This window comes from Chiloscyllium plagiosum, unplaced genomic scaffold (assembly GCF_037043375.1).
Source record: "Chiloscyllium plagiosum isolate Xiang-an unplaced genomic scaffold, Cpla_swu_hap1 HiC_scaffold_2, whole genome shotgun sequence".
Classification (NCBI taxonomy): domain Eukaryota; kingdom Metazoa; phylum Chordata; class Chondrichthyes; order Orectolobiformes; family Hemiscylliidae; genus Chiloscyllium; species Chiloscyllium plagiosum.
Window position 1 is genome coordinate 130,680,258 of NW_028270140.1, and position 16,207 is coordinate 130,696,464.

Sequence of the window (16,207 nt, forward strand, 5' to 3'; positions counted from 1 at the left end):
GGAAATCTGAAACCTGAAATCAAAACAGAAAATGTCAGAAATACTCAGCAAGTCTGACAGCATCTGGGGAGAGACAAAGAGAGTTAACATTCCTATGTTCAGTTTGGAGAGAGTGGTTTGTCTTATTGTCCAGCACGGCCTAATGTAAAAAATACCCAAGGAGATAATCAAGACAAAGGAGGCTGAGGGACACAATTTTCAGAAGGCAACAATCCAGGTTGGGTGGGGTGGAGTTATAGGTTCACCACGTTGGGCAAGTCAAGAGCAGTTCCTGATCCAGTAAACTCTCTGCAGAAGCAGTTATTGAGACATCACCACCTCAGAAAGCTCGAAGGAACCCCCAGTAGCCCGTTCCTTCCATGAGAGTAGAGTCTTGAATAAGCAAGAAGAATCCTAGACACAAAATGCAAGAAACACTGAGTACTTTCAACTACACCACTGGGCAGAATGTATTTTCCATTTATTGTGGAACCTCTTCAATTTTATCACTTTGGAAATTAGGCAGTCCTATAAAGAACAGTTCATCTGCACAACCATAAAATCTGGCTGAAAAATCCCTGCATTGACTCCACAAATAACTTATTTTCAGTACCAAATGTTTGTTTTGAGTATGACTGTCATGCAGAGAGTTTATCTGTGTCAGATACAAGTTTTTTTCTATTCCATAGACAATAACGAACATACAATGACAGTGAATTTAGCATAATGGGCAAGGACAACTTTTATTGTCCATCCCTAATTGCCATTGAGAAGCTGGTGGTTTTACACCTTCTTGAAAAGCTGCATTCTGAGAGACTGAGATTCACCCCATTGTTAGAAAGGTACTCCAGGTTTTTGAAACTGATGGAAAAAGTAAGAAGGACATACGCAACGTTCAGGTTGGAAATTAGTACAGGTCGTACAATGATAGGTAAGTGAGATGTGAACAGAAAGATGAGGCATGAACATGCTGTGATCTGCCATCGGCTTTCGCTCTGCCACTGGTCAGGCCCTCAGTAACTGCAATTCCAATAATGGAGAGTGTTTGCTTCTCCACAGAGATAAGGCAAGTCTGTCCCCCATTGGTTTGGTTCTGCCACTTCCAGTTATGCACCAGATTGTCCTGCAAGAGTGAGGGAAGTGTGTCATTGAGTGTGATGCAATGTGTTTGGATGATAATGACAGTCATGACTGAAGAGCTGCCAATGTATACAACGTGTGAGAAATGGGTGTGAGGCTTACAGTAATGCTGCAAGTATAAAGCTACAAGTATTAGGTATGATCTGTGGCTTATGGAGGTTGTTGGTGGGTGAGTAATGGGTGTGGGCTCCATTCAATGGTAGGTGAGATTATTGAGATTTGACATTTGAAAACCCATTGCCACCTGTCCACCTTTTCCATAAAGGCATCAAGCACATAGCCAGAGAGCTTAAACCAAACCATTCTATTTCACTACAACCAACTCCAGTATTTCCTCCATCCAGAATGAACTTCCTCTTTAAGAAGTTCAGAGTGGCTTGAAGTTGTGAAGGCTGGGGATTTAACCAATGCCAGTACTGGACACATTTGAGCCTCTGCCCAGCTGACCCTTACAGCAGCATGTTTGTCATTAACTGCGCACAGATGCCATGCAAAGCAGAGGGCATCTCCATGTGCACCAGGACCAATGGGATTCTTACCCACTGGGGTATTGACACTTGTAATGAAATTTCACCAAATCTGGCAGAGTGTGCCAGGCAGTTGCTTGGCTAGTCAATGGCACAGCTCTTGGAACTTTGGCAAAAGTTTTCAGATATGTGGGTAGATTGATTGGGTTAGGTATTCCTTTTTTCCAGTGCCTAGATGAATAACCAATTTCAGACAGTTTCAATGCTTGCTAGGCCATTTGAGACAACATTTAAGAATCTACCACATTGCTATGGGAATGGAGTCACACGTCGGACAGTTTGATCAAAGATTTCCTGTCCGACATTGTGTCACACAGTTGGTATGTAGTATTCTTTTAAAAAACATGCAAGAGTCTTGCTCATATCATCCCTGTGTCACAGTGTGTGACCTGAGGCTATAAAGGTCATAGACTCCGTATTAACTGGGGCCATTCGAAGCATGACACACTGATGGAAGCATACTGCTGTTTGCAAACCCCTGAACAGCTCATTGAAACACCTGTGGCTGTAGTTTATCTAATGTACATTAACTCATTAAATATAATAACTATCAGTTGAAACTTTCAATACCACACTACCCACATCTAGTTCTTAAATTGTAGGCGTGAACAAAAGCTTTGGCACATCATGGTTGCAGACCACAAGCCTTAATGAGATGTAAGTGGTTTATCTTGAATCCAACCAGTGCAATGGTTGGTTCCACAATTAGATTTGTGCAGGCTTTCCATTGAGAAATCCTAAACAAGTACTTAAAATCCTAAACTGGAGCTGGAGTTGGATGAACTTCGGATCATTCGGGAGGCAGAGGGGGTCATAGATCAGAGTTATAGGGAAGTAGTAACTCCTAAGATGGCAGATAGATGGGTTACAGTGAGGGGGACTGGGAGGAAGCAGCCAGTGCAGGGACCTCCTGCGGCCATTCCCCTCAAGAACAAGTATACCGTTTTGGATACTTGTGGGGGGGATGACTTACCAGGGGTAAGTAACGGGGCTCAGGTCTCTGGCACGGAGCCTGTCCCCGTTACTCAGAAGGGAAGGGTGAAGAAGAGCAGAGCAGTAGTAATTGGGGACTCGATAGTTCGTGGCACAGATAGGCGGTTTTGTGGGAACGAGAGAGACTCACGTTTGGTATGTTGCCTCCCAGGTGCAAGGGTACGTGATGTCTCTGATCGTGTTTTCCGGGTCCTGGAGGGGGAGGGGGAGCAACCCGAAGTCGTGGTCCACATTGGCACCAACGACATAGGTAGGAGGAGTGCTGAGGATGTTAGACAGGCTTTCAGGGAGCTAGGTTGGAAGCTAGGAGTTAGAACAAACAGAGTTGTTGTCTCTGGTTTGTTACCCGTGCCACGTGATAGAGATTCGAGGAATAGGGAGAGAGAACACTTAAATGCGTGGCTTCAGGGATGGTGCAGGAGGGAGGGGTTCCAGTTTTTGGATAACTGGGGTTCTTTCTGGGGACGGTGGGACCTCTATAAACATGATGGTCTACACCTGAACCTGAGGGGAACCAGTATCCTTGGGGGGAGGTTTGCTAGTGCTCTTGGGGGGGGTTTAAACTAACTCGGCAGGGGCATGGGAACCCAGATTGTAGCTTCAGGGTGCAGGACCTGGAGTGTAGGGAGGTGAGGAACATGGCATCAATTTCCAAGGAGGGTGCCTGTAAACAGGGAAGTGGCTTGAAGTGTGTATACTTCAATGCAAGAAGTATACGAAATAAGGTAGGTGAACTTGCAGCGTGGGTTGGTACCTGGGACTTCGATGTTGTGGCTATTACGGAGACATGGCTAGAACAGGGACAGGATTGGCTGTTGCAGGTTCCGGGATTTAAATGTTTTAGTAGGGTCAGAGGTGGGGGTAAAAGAGGGGGAGGTGTGGCATTGCTTGTCAAAGATAGTATTACAGCGGTGGAAAGGACGATGGATGAGGACTTGCCATCTGAGGTAGTTTGGGCTGAGGTTAGGAATAGGAAAGGTGAGGTCACCCTGTTAGGAGTCTTTTACAGGCCTCCTAATAGTCCTAGAATCATTGAAGAAAGGATTGGGAAGGTGATTCAGGAGATGAGTGACAGTAATAGGGTGGTTGTTATGGGGGACTTTAACTTTCCTGATATTGATTGGGAAAGCTATAGCTCAAGTTCGTTAGATGGGTCAGTGTTTGTTCAATGTGTGCAGGAGAGTTTCCTGACACAATATGTAGACAGGCCAACAAGAGGTGAGGCCATACTGGATTTGGTTCTGGGTAACGAACCAGGCCAGGTGTTAGAATTAAAGGTAGGTGAGCACTTTGGGGATAGTGACCATAATTCGGTGATTTTTACACTCGTGATGGAGAGGGATAAGTGTGTACTACAGGGCAAGAGTTACAGTTGGGGTAAGGGAAATTATGATGCGGTGAGGCATGACTTAGGATGTGTGGCTTGGAAAAGTAGACTCCAAGGCAAGAGTGTAAAGGATATGTGGAACTTGTTCAAGGGGCAACTATTGAGTGTCCTTGATAATTATGTACCTGTCAGGCAGGAAGGTAAGGGTCGTGCGAGGGAGCCGTGGTTTAATAAGGAATTGGAATCCCTTGTTAAATGGAAGAGGGCGGCCTATCTCAAGATGAGACGTGAAGGTTCAATTGGGGCGATTGAGAGTTATAGGGTAGCCAGGAAGGACCTGAAGAGAGAGCTAAAAGCAGCAAGGAGGGGACATGAAAGGTCCTTAGTCGATAGGATTAGGGAAAACCCTAAGGCTTTCTATAGGTATGTTAGGAATAAAAGAATGACTAGGGTAGGAATAGGTCCAGTCAAGGATAGTAGTGGGAAGTTGCGTGTGGAGGCGGAAGAGATTGGGGAGACACTGAATGAATACTTTTCTTCAGTATTTACTCAGGAACAGGGCATTGTTGTAGATGAGAATACTGAGTCACAAATAAGTAGAATGGATGGCTTTGAGGTATGTAGAGAAGAGGTGTTGGAAATCCTGGAAAAGGTGAAAATTGATAAGTCCCCTGGGCCTGATGGCATTTATCCTAGGATTCTCTGGGAAGCAAGGGAGGAGATTGCAGAGCCATTGGCCTTGATTTTTATGTCCTCTTTGTCTACAGGAGTAGTCCCAGAAGACTGGAGGATAGCAAATGTGGTTCCCTTGTTCAAAAAGGGGAGTAGGGATAGCCCTAGTAACTATAGGCCGGTGAGTCTCACTTCTGTTGTGGGCAAAGTCTTAGAGAGAATTGTAAGGGATAGGATTTATGCACATCTGGATAGGAATAATGTGATCAAGGATAGTCAGCATGGTTTTGTGAAGGGCAAGTCGTGCCTCACAAACCTTATTGAATTCTTTGAAAAGGTGACGAAGGAGGTTGATGAGGGGAAAGCGGTAGATGTGGTATATATGGATTTTAGTAAGGCGTTTGATAAGGTTCCCCATGGTAGGCTACTGCAGAAAATACGGAGATATGGCATTGAGGGTGAATTGGAGGTTTGGATTAGGAATTGGCTGGATGGAAGAAGACAGAGGGTAGTAGTTGATGGCAAAGTTTCTTCATGGAGTGCCGTCACTAGCGGTGTTCCGCAAGGATCTGTTTTGGGACCATTGCTGTTTGTCATTTTTATAAATGACCTGGAAGAGGGGTTAGAAGGTTGGGTGAGCAAGTTTGCGGATGATACGAAAGTCGGAGGAGTTGTTGACAGTGAGGAAGCATGTGGCAGGTTACAGCAGGATATAGAGAAGCTGCAGAGCTGGGCAGAAAGGTGGCAGATGGAATTCAATGTAGCTAAGTGCGAGGTGATTCACTTTGGGAAGAACAACAAAAAGATGGGGTACTGGGCTAATGGTCGGATACTTGGTAGTGTGGATGAACAGAGGGATCTTGGTGTCCATGTACACAGATCTCTGAAAGTTGCCACCCAGGTAAATAGTGCGGTGAGGAAGGCATATGGCGTACTGGCTTTTATTGGTAGAGGAATTGAGTTCCGGAGTCCTGAGGTCATGATGCAGTTGTATAAGACTCTGGTACGGCCGCATCTGGAATATTGTGTGCAGTTTTGGTCGCCATACTATAGGAAGGATGTGGAGGCATTGGAACGGGTGCAGAGGAGGTTTACCAGGATGTTGCCTGGTATGGAAGGAAAATCGTATGAGGAAAGACTGAGGCACTTGGGGCTGTTTTCACTAGAGAAAAGAAGGTTTAGGGGTGACTTGATTGAGGTGTACAAGATGATTAGGGGGTTAGATAGGGTAGACAGTATGAACCTTTTCCCGCGTATGGAGTCGGGTATTACAAGGGGGCATAGCTTTAAATTAAGGGGGGGTAGATATAGGACTGATGTTAGGGGTAGGTTCTTCACTCAGCGAGTCGTTAGTTCATGGAATGCCCTGCCAGTAACAGTGGTGGACTCTCCCTCTTTATGGGCATTTAAGAGGGCATTGGATAGGTATATGGAGGATAGTGGGTTAGTGTAGTTTAGGTGGGCTTGGATCGGCGCAACATCGAGGGCCCAAGGGCCTGTACTGCGCTGTATTCTTCTATGTTCTATGTTCTATGTTCTATGTTAAAATAGGCAGCATTGCCTTTAAATATCTAAGTCAGAAGTTGCTTTGTGATTCCATCTGGAAATTAGTCAGCACTGACTGGGCCAGGAGTTGTTGAGCTTGTTCACAACGTTATCACAACCGCTAACAAAAAGCACATGGATAACCTACTTTCTCTTTTAAAAATCCCAGAAAGGCCGGGAATGCCCCTTCTCACATTTCACAATTTGCTCCAATCTTTTTTCCCAGATTTCACAGAAAGCCGCTACCAATGAGGTATGCAGTCCTGATGAAAGATTCCTACATGAAACATCGACTCCCCTTCTCCTCTGATGCTGCTCGACCTGCTGTGCTTTTACCAGTTCAATTTTCTATCCACTACAATCCAACGTTGACCACTTCGGTCAATCTGCTTAACTAAGAAGATGTGATAAGTTCTGTAGATCAGACATGTTTGCTGACAAAACCTAAGGATCAATTTTCATCTGTCACTGATCTTCGGGTTTGGGAATGTGATCCGGGCCCAACTCAAAACATGATGACTATTCCATGTGCAGTTTATCTAATCTAAAATTCCTCCTTCTGAATAAGAGCGATCTTAACACCCATGTACCACTATCACATATTTGTGGGCCAACGTAGCTCTTTTAAATTCACTGTGGTACAAATCTAAAAGCCAAATGTTCCTTGCAACGATCCAAGAATTCATATCCAAAAATACAGAAAAGTGGCAGCAAAAACATCCATAGAAGGAATAGCAGTAAAAAGCCACCACTAAAGAAATGCAATTAAACAATATTGGGCTGGAAGCTGAATTTGATGCTGCGGTTGGGAAACAGCATAGTCATGAGATTCAAGAGACCATCATATTGGGCTACATCATGTAACAACGTGGAACCCAATGAGCATCATCTGAACTGCCTTATTTCTTAAGATGTGAATCTGTAAGCAGAAACAAATAGATGGAGCTGATTTTTTTTTTTAAATTCTCTTGTGGGTGTCACTGTCTTGAGCTACTCTTGAGAAGCTGGTGGAGAGCTGCTTCTTGCATCGCTGCAGTCCTATTGCGTCTATCACAGCCACAAGATTAACGCAGTATAAACAGGCCTTTAGTATGCCTGTTAAATGCTTGAAATGTCACAACAGAAAACCTATTCCAGGTCATGCTAGTATGATGCAAAAAGCAGCAACATCTCACACACCAAATTGGATAGAAAACTCACCCATGTTCGCCAATATTTTTCTAAAGTGTGTCCTTAAATCTTTTCCTCATAAGGTAGGGCTCCCCCATCGCTGAGAACAGAGCTGATGATTTTGATTCCCCTTTTGCTTGTGATATTCTTGGTGGGCAGTCTCCGTATGCCTGAGGCTGTGAGGTCCCCAGCTGTTGTGATGGTTTCCTGCACAGTGACAGGAACCTCCTCTTCTACTGCAGCATCCTGAGCTGTCATTGGCAGACAGACGGAGGATCTGCGTCATCATTGGGATCACCCAGAGGGAAGATGCCAGTGCAGACCATCTATTGTCATGAGATACACTTGATCTGCTTACCTGAGAGGGACTGACTTCCTGTTGGAGAATGCAGACGTCTCACCAGAGTAATAGAGTCATAGAGATGTACAGCATGGAAACAGACCCTTCGGTCCAACCAGTCCATGCCGACCAGATATCCCAACCCAATCTAGTCCCACCAGCCAGCACCCGGCCCATATCCCTCCAAACCCTTCTTATTCATATACCCATCCAAATGCCTCTTAAATGTTGCAATTTTACCAGCTTCCACCACATCCTCTGGAAGCTCATTCCATACAAATACCACCCTCTGCGTGAAAAAGTTGCCCCTTAGGTCTCTTTTATATCTTTCTCCTCTCACCCTAAACCTATGCCCTCTAGTTCTGGACTCCCTGACCCCAGGGAAAAGACTTTGTCTATTTATCCTATCCATGCCCCTCATAATTTTGTAAACCTCTATAAGGTCACCCCTCAGCCTCCGACGCTCCAGAGAAAACAGCCGCAGCCTGTTCAGCCTCTCCTTGTAGCTCAGATCCTCCAACCCTGACAGCATCCTTGTAAATCTTTTCTGAATACTTTCAAGTTTCACAACATCTTTCCAATAGGAAGGAGACCAGAATTGCATGCAATATTCCAACAGTGGCCTGAACAATGTCCTGTACAGCCACAACATGACCTCCCAACTCCTGTACTCAATACTCTGACCAATAAAGGAAAGCATACCAAACATCTTCTTCACTATCCTATCTACCTGCGACTCCACTTTCAAGGAGCTATGAACTTGCACTCCAAGGTCTCTTTGTTCAGCAACACTCCCCAGGACCTTACCATTAAGTATATAAGTCCTGCTAAGATTTGCTTTCCCAAAATACAGCACCTCGCATTTATCTGAATTAAGCTCCATCTGCCACTTCTCAGCCCATTGGCCCATCTGGTCAAGATCCTGTTGTAATCTGAGGTAACCTTCTTCTCTGTCCACTACACCTCCAATTTTGGTGTCATCTGCAAACTTACTAACTGTACCTCTTATGCTCACATCCAAATTATTTATGTAAATGACAAAAAGTAGAGGACCCAGCACCGATCCTTGTGGCACTCCACTGGTCACAGGCCTCCAGTCTGAAAAACAATCCTCCACCACCACCCTCTGTCTTCTACCTTTGAGCCAGTTCTGTATCCAAATGGCTAGTTCTCCATGTATTCCATGAGATCTAACCTTGCTAATCAGTCTCCCATGGGGAACCTTGTCGAACACCATACTGATGTCCATATAGATCACATTTACTGCTCTGCCCTCATCAATCTTCTTTGTTACTTCATCTTCTAGGTCACTAGCTACTTAACATCAGTGACAAGGTGATAGTGTGCAGGTTAGTTATAGCTGCTGGATGTGGCTTTCCAGGAGAGTTTCTAACCTCACAATGGAAGAGTGAATATGTGTACACAAGAGGGAACTCTCTGTCCCATATTGCCTGGATGCAGCCCTCAATTGTCCTTGCCAGTCCATTCAGGTATTTCTGCCAGATCTTCGTGCACGTCCAGTTGCAAATTTAGCATTGCCATCTTGCAGTTGACTCAAGTGGTTTGTCATCAACTTGGGGTTCAGCATCAACCAACATTCCGGACTGTTCTGACTGCCAGAGTCCTAATAGGTTACAGCTTCCACTTTCGGTTCCACCACTATGTGGTGCTCAAACCAGGCTTCTCCCATTCTTTCAGCCTATGTTATCCCACCGAGTTGCAAGTATCTGAACTGGCAACTGGTGCAGACCATGGCATGATACATTTACTGAAGCTCCCTCCTGCTCTTCAGAGGTTAGCAAGAGTCTTTTGTTGCTACTGAAGATTGTCCTGTTAGAGAAAACAGAAAGATTGTCAATGAATTGTAATTCATATGAGCATCTCAGTGCTTTTATACCCACTACACAGACTGGTGACCTCCCAACCTCTTCATGTACTTAACTCCCAAAGTCATTAAAGTGTTACTACAAAACCCAGTATTCTACAGTACACTCAATCATTCCCTCACTCCCCACCATCCACCCTGACACATCCTGGAACCTCCATATCGGCAATGGAACTGCACTCTCGGCTACTGCACAACTGCAATATATCCTCCTCCATTGGCATAAGAATGCCCAGCTGGCATACTCTCCCACCCTGCGTCCATGTCTACCTGGCATTGTGTGCCGTCTTGTCCTGAGATGAAAATGAAAAATGAGATTATCCTCCTAGACAGCATCTTGTCCTTCTGATTGAAAACGCAACTTGGCATGACTGCCCTCTCAGACAAATTCCTCCCCAAACTCCATTTACCTGCCCCATTCCCCTGACATCGTCAAATTACCCGAGTGCACCATCTGGAAGTTCCCTGATAACACAGAGTGACCAGTGGACATTGATCAACCCATTCTTCATCCATGCTTCCCCTTCAATCAATGAACATCCCAGCCATGTTCAAAGGAATGGAGAAGGTCATGTACTCATCTTGCAACACTGCAGCCACATTCTCCAGCTGAGAGGTCTCAGTCCAGTGATATTCGAACTTCAGCACAATCAGAAACAGTTTATAGGAGAGAATGTAGGGTGAATAATCAAACAGCTTCTGGGCTTCTCCATTTCTCCTAGGTGTGTCCTCAATCAAATTGGTTTCCAATGGTCTGGTTGGAGGAGTGTGGGGGAAGTATGTTCTGCAGGAGCTGTACTTGTTCCCTACATTATTAACTGTGGACAGTGAATTTATCCACCAACGGCCAGTGAGTCTTACAGCTGATTTTATTCCCTTACGTTTCAATTACCTCCTTATGGACTTAATTTTAAAATGAAACAATGGCCAAAGAATTGCAATTCTCTGATTCTGGGACCAAGTACTCCAATGCTGCTGGCTCTTTAGATCTAAAGCTCAAGTTTCCTTTAAGGTCATGGCCTGACACTGATGTCATAGGGTGACTCAGCGTTTGCAGAGATCAAAAGGGGCTTTTGAGTAATGAATTGCCCATCAGTCCTGGCTGGACGGCTTTTGATTGGCCAACTGAAACCTGAGCAGGCTGGAAACCGAGAGGTGGGTGACTGAGAGTAGGCCGCAATCTTCAACATCTGCTATTGAGAGACCACCCACTGCTCACCGTTATCCAACCCTGTTCTTTTCTAAGCATTCGATTTTTCTCTTCACCACTGGGTTAAAATGTAGCAGAACAGATTGTTCATAAATTATAGGTTGCCCATAGATTGTAGAATCCATCTAACTTGCCATTTTCCTTCACATCGATGAGTTAAAAGCTGTGGCAAGTCCTCAAACAGGACTGGTAATTTGACCAAACAGTTCCACTTCTTTAAATGCTCCTTCATGAATTAATTTCAATTTAAACACACTTCAAACAGTTGGATTTTGAGTACAGAGTAACCATTTTGCAAATAGTGGTAAATTATGCATGATTTGATTTATATTCATTACTCACTTACTTAGTTTTAAAAGCTTCCTGAAAAGAAATGTGCAAGAGTCATGTACAAAGCCACTAACCTGGATAAAATTTGTTTGTAGTGTATGAGAACTTGAATCAACTTGAGCATCCTGTTGTACCCTGGATAGGTTTATGATGTCATGTCTCCTCCATCACCAAGACAATCTAGTTACAGCTCTGCTGCATTGTCAGTCTCCATCCCTGCTTCATCTGCTGTTAAAGCATCATCCATACCTCTAGACCTGATTAATCTACTGCCAGACTGGCTGGCCTCACATCTTATATCCTCCATAAATCGGAGTTCATCCAAAATTAGTTATTAAAGATGTCAATGGCATACGGAAAGTGGAGTTGAGGTGGAACATCAGCTGTGAAACACTCGAATGGGGGAGCAATCTCAATGGGCCAAATGGCCTACTCCCTCTCCAATTTCCTACTTTTTGTTGTAACTCTGCTGCCTGTCTCATACCAAGTCTTGTTCATCCATTACCCCCGTGCTCGCTGAGCCCATTTGGCTTCGATTCAGCAAAACCTCAATTTTAATATTCTTATTGCAGACTTCAAATTCATCCATGAATTTGCAATCCTCTATAAAGTCCTTGAAATCTACTTCTTCACCTATCCCAACATCTCTTGATGTGTGTCACTATCAAATTGCATTTGATAACACTCTTGTGAAGAACCTTACGTTGTTTTATTACATTAAAGGCATTGCATAAATGCAATTGATTGTTCTTGATGTTATGATGGGGATTCTTTCAGAAATCTCACCCTCAGTCCCGACAGTATTCTTTCTCTTGGTCCAGAATGGTGAAGTCAGAATTCTTCTGTCAGTCAATGTCATGCCCCACATTTTCCAATCTGGGTTGGAAGCTGTACTTCCAATGCAGATCAGATAAAGGTTGTCCACTTACCCTTTCCAGGATTCTTTTTTCAAGAGTACATCCGATGCAGGATCCATCAGGGGGCGGCACAGTGCCTCACAGCGCCAGGGACCTGGGTGTGATTCTAGCCTTGGGTGACTGTCTGTGTGGAGTTTGCACATCCTCCCTGTGTCTGCGTGGGTTTCCTCCGGGTGCTTCGGTTTCCTTCCACAATCCAAAGATGTGCAGGTTAGATGAATTGGCCATGCTGAATTGCCCACAGTGTTAGGTGCCTTGGGCAGGGGTAAATGTAGAGTAGGGGAACTGGTCTAGATGGGTTACTCTTCGGAGGGTCGGTGTGGACCTGTTGGGCCCAAGGGCCTGTTTCCATATTGTAGGGAATCAAATCTAATCAGAAGTGACAAGGTCTGGCAAACCACACAGGCCAGACCTCTGCTTTACAGCAATAACTGCTGTATTCCCATAAGTGAATGCAGTTTAAAAGTCCCAAAGCCTCTTTGACAGTGATTGAGAGAATGGAAAAAGTGAATTGGAGAGGAAGTAGAATGCGGTCGGGCACCAATTGTACAAGCTACTAGAGTGATGATAGGTGGTTTAAGCTGTAAGGTGCCAGGTGGAAGAAGGGATAGGTGGCAGATGAGTGGGTGAAGAGGGTAGGGTGCCAGGTGGGTAAAGAGGTAGGTGGCAGATGAGTGAGTGAAGAGGATACGGTACCAAGTGGGTGAGGCTTTAGTTTACCAGGTTCCAGTTGGGTGAGGGGGGATTAGGTGCCAGGTGGGTGAGGGGGCGTAAATTCAGGCAGATGAGAGGGTGCAGGCTGGTGAGAGATTATTAAGGACGATCAGCTGCAAAGGATGCTTGGGGAGGGGTTGAGTAAAGTGGTCACATGTATGTGGCAGATGCACAGGATAGGGGTATAGGGGATAAGTTATTGCAGGCTCCAATCATGAAGCGTGGTCAAGGGTAGAGTCAGTTTTGTAGCAAACCAGGAATGAGAGACAAGTTTTAACTTATCTGATTTTTCTTGGCTTTCTAAGTTAAGCGATTCAGAATCCAGCAAAATCTCCAACTCTAACTTAAGCTTTTTAAGAAGACCCCGGATGCCCGATAATTGGCTGTTGGAAGCTAAAACATCCTTGGCATTGGGACTGCTGAAAGGTTCCAACATGCATTTTCCAGGGTATGTCTGATTATTTGGAGGTTGGAAGATCTCAACCTATGTTTCTCCACGTCCTTTAATAAATGCATTAATAGGTTAACAAATCCGCTGAAAATAACACAAGGACATTTCCACACCTGCATTGCTCCCCACATAGCAATAGGTAGTGCTGTATCGGAAAATCTCTAATGTTTGATCTAAATTTTTGTGGGAATATTCCATTTATTTTGCTACGTTTCCTGTCCATCCATTTAAATGTGTCACTTTAAAGGCTGGCCAACTAATATCTGAACAGCTGCTCTTACGTTTGTGCGATTACAGCTTGCAATTTCTGTAGCAAACAAATTAACCTTCCCCAACTGGTACAGAGAGTGAGAAAGTGCAAAGGGCAGGCATGTGCATTTTCAATAATGGTTTGTGCAGATGTTGCTTGAGATGAGAGATGCAGCTGTTACAGATGGCCCAGATGTTGCCAAAGACTTGTCACAAGAGAGTGAACGACATGGATCTGCTGTGTGAAAAAAAAAATGTTTGGAGTGTGTTATTTCATCTTCAGGATTTGATCAGTACCATCTCAATTACATTTTACTTTCCGTCTATCTTTACTGAATACACTGTAATTCATGAAAGCTATTTGCATTTGAGATGTTGTTCAATACACAAAAATATGGTATTTTTATTCATTTCCGCATAATAGGTATTAGTATATTATGCCGACAATAGTTCCCAACCTTTCAGTGATTATGCAAACAAGATTTCAATGTTCTTCTCCTCACCACATGAATTATTGAATTCTGTTCAGCATTTTCCATCCATTTCAAAATGATGTTTCTAGTGGAGAGAACATTGAGTATTTTTGTCTATAGTTTATATGTCAGCTGTGGTTTAATTGGCAGTGTGTTTGCAACTGAAATAAGAAAGTCCTCAGTTCAACCTCAAGGGCCTGAGCACAAAAGGCAAGGCTAGTACCCCTATAGAGTACTGTGGACAAGATGTTAAAACAGGGTCCCCTCAGTTTGCTCGGGCAGATGTTGAACACCCCATTGTATAATTTTGAAGAAATGCATATGATTACCCCTAATGTCTTGGCCATTATTTATCTCTCAATCAGTGTCACAAAACAGCAATTTATTTGATCAGTAACACATGGAGATTTGAGTGATTATTTTATATGTGCAAATTGCCCATGTTTCCTAATTATAGCAGTGTTACAAAAATATTTAATTGAATGTTAAGTGCTTAAAAACATGTAGTGGTCTGGAAGATCAATAAATATAAAATCTTTTGTTTTATGACTTAGTTTTTTTTCTTGGAACTACATTCTTTCGTTTAAAATAGCCACTTGAAGAAAGATAGCATCTTCAAAACAGTTTCAGCAACTGCACACTGGCAGAATGGTATTCTTTTAACTCTATGTGAAGTACATAAATGCAGTCAATCGCTAACAGTGAGATGTCAGACAAGATACGTCACCTATTCGAAATAATTGATGCGTGTTTCCAGATCGCTCATCAACAGCATGATCTAACAAGCATCGGATAAATATTGATAGCACTTGTTAGATACCATTGGCCATCAACATGTTTTTATGTCTCTGTTAGGAAACAAATTGTACATTTTCCATAACAAATACCATTTATGGAAGACTAATTTTCCAAGGGGACTGCAGAAGGTATTCTGCTTAGAGAAATAAGACAATGGGGAAAGATTTAGGGAAACACAATGCAGGTGGAAAAATTAGATTCTCAAAAGAAGAAAAACATTTTCCATTTTCCCCCTCAGGTTTTAAAAAGGGAGTTCTGAACCTTGCTAATGACAGGCAACTATCTTATTTCCCTGCATTTGATTTTCAATCTTAGCTGAATCAACTCATTTTTACATGGCACCCAATTTAAACCTCCTTTCCCAAGAAAGTGAACCCCACCAATTCCGGACATGAAGATCAGAGTGGGTACTCGGCAGCAGTAATAGCTCACCACTTTCTTTTCTGGACATTTAGATAACTCCGTTTTCATCACAATATCCCAGCATTCCTCACGTCACTTTCCTCTTCCTCCCTTTGTCTATGCAAATTGCCACCACCAAAACATTGTGGTTGATTTTGGATTAACTCACTCGTCCCTTCATGACTTCACTTGGAGCTCAGGGACTCTTATGCCTTGCCTGCTTTTTCAATGTCATGTGGACAGGGCACACATATCACATGAATCAACACAGGTTGCACCTTACTGCTCTTAGGAGAAAGTGAGGACTGCAGATGCTGGAGATCAGAGCTGAAAATGTGTTGCTGGAAAAGCGCAGCAGGTCAGGCAGCATCAAAGGACCAGAAGAATCGACGTTTCGGGCATGAGCCCTTCCTGAAGAAGGGCTCATGCCCGAAATGTCGATTCTCCTGCTCCTTGGATGCTGCCTGACCTTACTGCTCTTAGTTTGCTTTCTTAGCACTTTTCCATGCAAACAGAGAGGCAGGCAACTTGACCAGGTTTAGAGCATTGAATAGTCAAGAAGGGTGGATATGTTATCATATGGGCCTTGTACCACATCAATGCCACAACATGTATTTCAAACAAATGGCCATGTTTGAAAGTGAAAGGGAACCACTCCTTTTTGGAGTCAAGCATGACTACCACCAATCATGGTATGTCACCACACTCAGTCAAAAACCTCATCTGTAAACTTGACAGACTGGTCTTTAGCAAATTCCTTAAGGAATTGAAGGGGTTGTTACTTGGGCAACAGTGGTGTTACCTTGCTCCCACCAGCCCTTTGGAAGCTCAAAACTGTCCATTAGGTGATTTTTAATTCCATCCAGCCCGAATCCCTACTCAGTGGCACCTTGAACATCAGGCCTTCTGACTCCAAGCAATTGTAGATAATGGGTTATCTCTCAAAAGGAAATAGATTTACAAGGAGAGTTACAGAAGGAGAGTATGGAGATTTCCAACATAACTTAAAAAGGTTCCGATAACATTTGAAAAAGAATAATAAAAGCCTACCAAAGATATTCCTTTTTATTGCAATGTAGTTGTCC

At 43.7% G+C, this 16,207-nt stretch overlaps 2 protein-coding genes across 5 annotated transcripts in view; both read right to left on the reverse strand.

Moving 5' to 3' along the window:
- Positions 1–16,207, reverse strand: part of LOC122557619 (organic cation/carnitine transporter 2-like) — a 119,123-nt gene that overhangs the window by 102,851 nt on the left and 65 nt on the right. The gene's annotated exons all lie outside the window — the stretch shown is intronic.
- LOC122557630 (organic cation/carnitine transporter 2-like) overlaps positions 1–16,207 on the reverse strand; it is a 178,126-nt gene that overhangs the window by 24,576 nt on the left and 137,343 nt on the right. The window contains exon 11 of one of the 4 annotated variants that reach the window (XR_015750936.1): positions 13,482–13,687. The exons of the other annotated variants lie outside the window; for them this stretch is intronic. The gene's annotated coding sequence lies outside the window, so the exon portion shown is untranslated. The remainder of the gene's footprint in view (positions 1–13,481; positions 13,688–16,207) is intronic. 4 annotated transcript variants of the gene reach the window in all.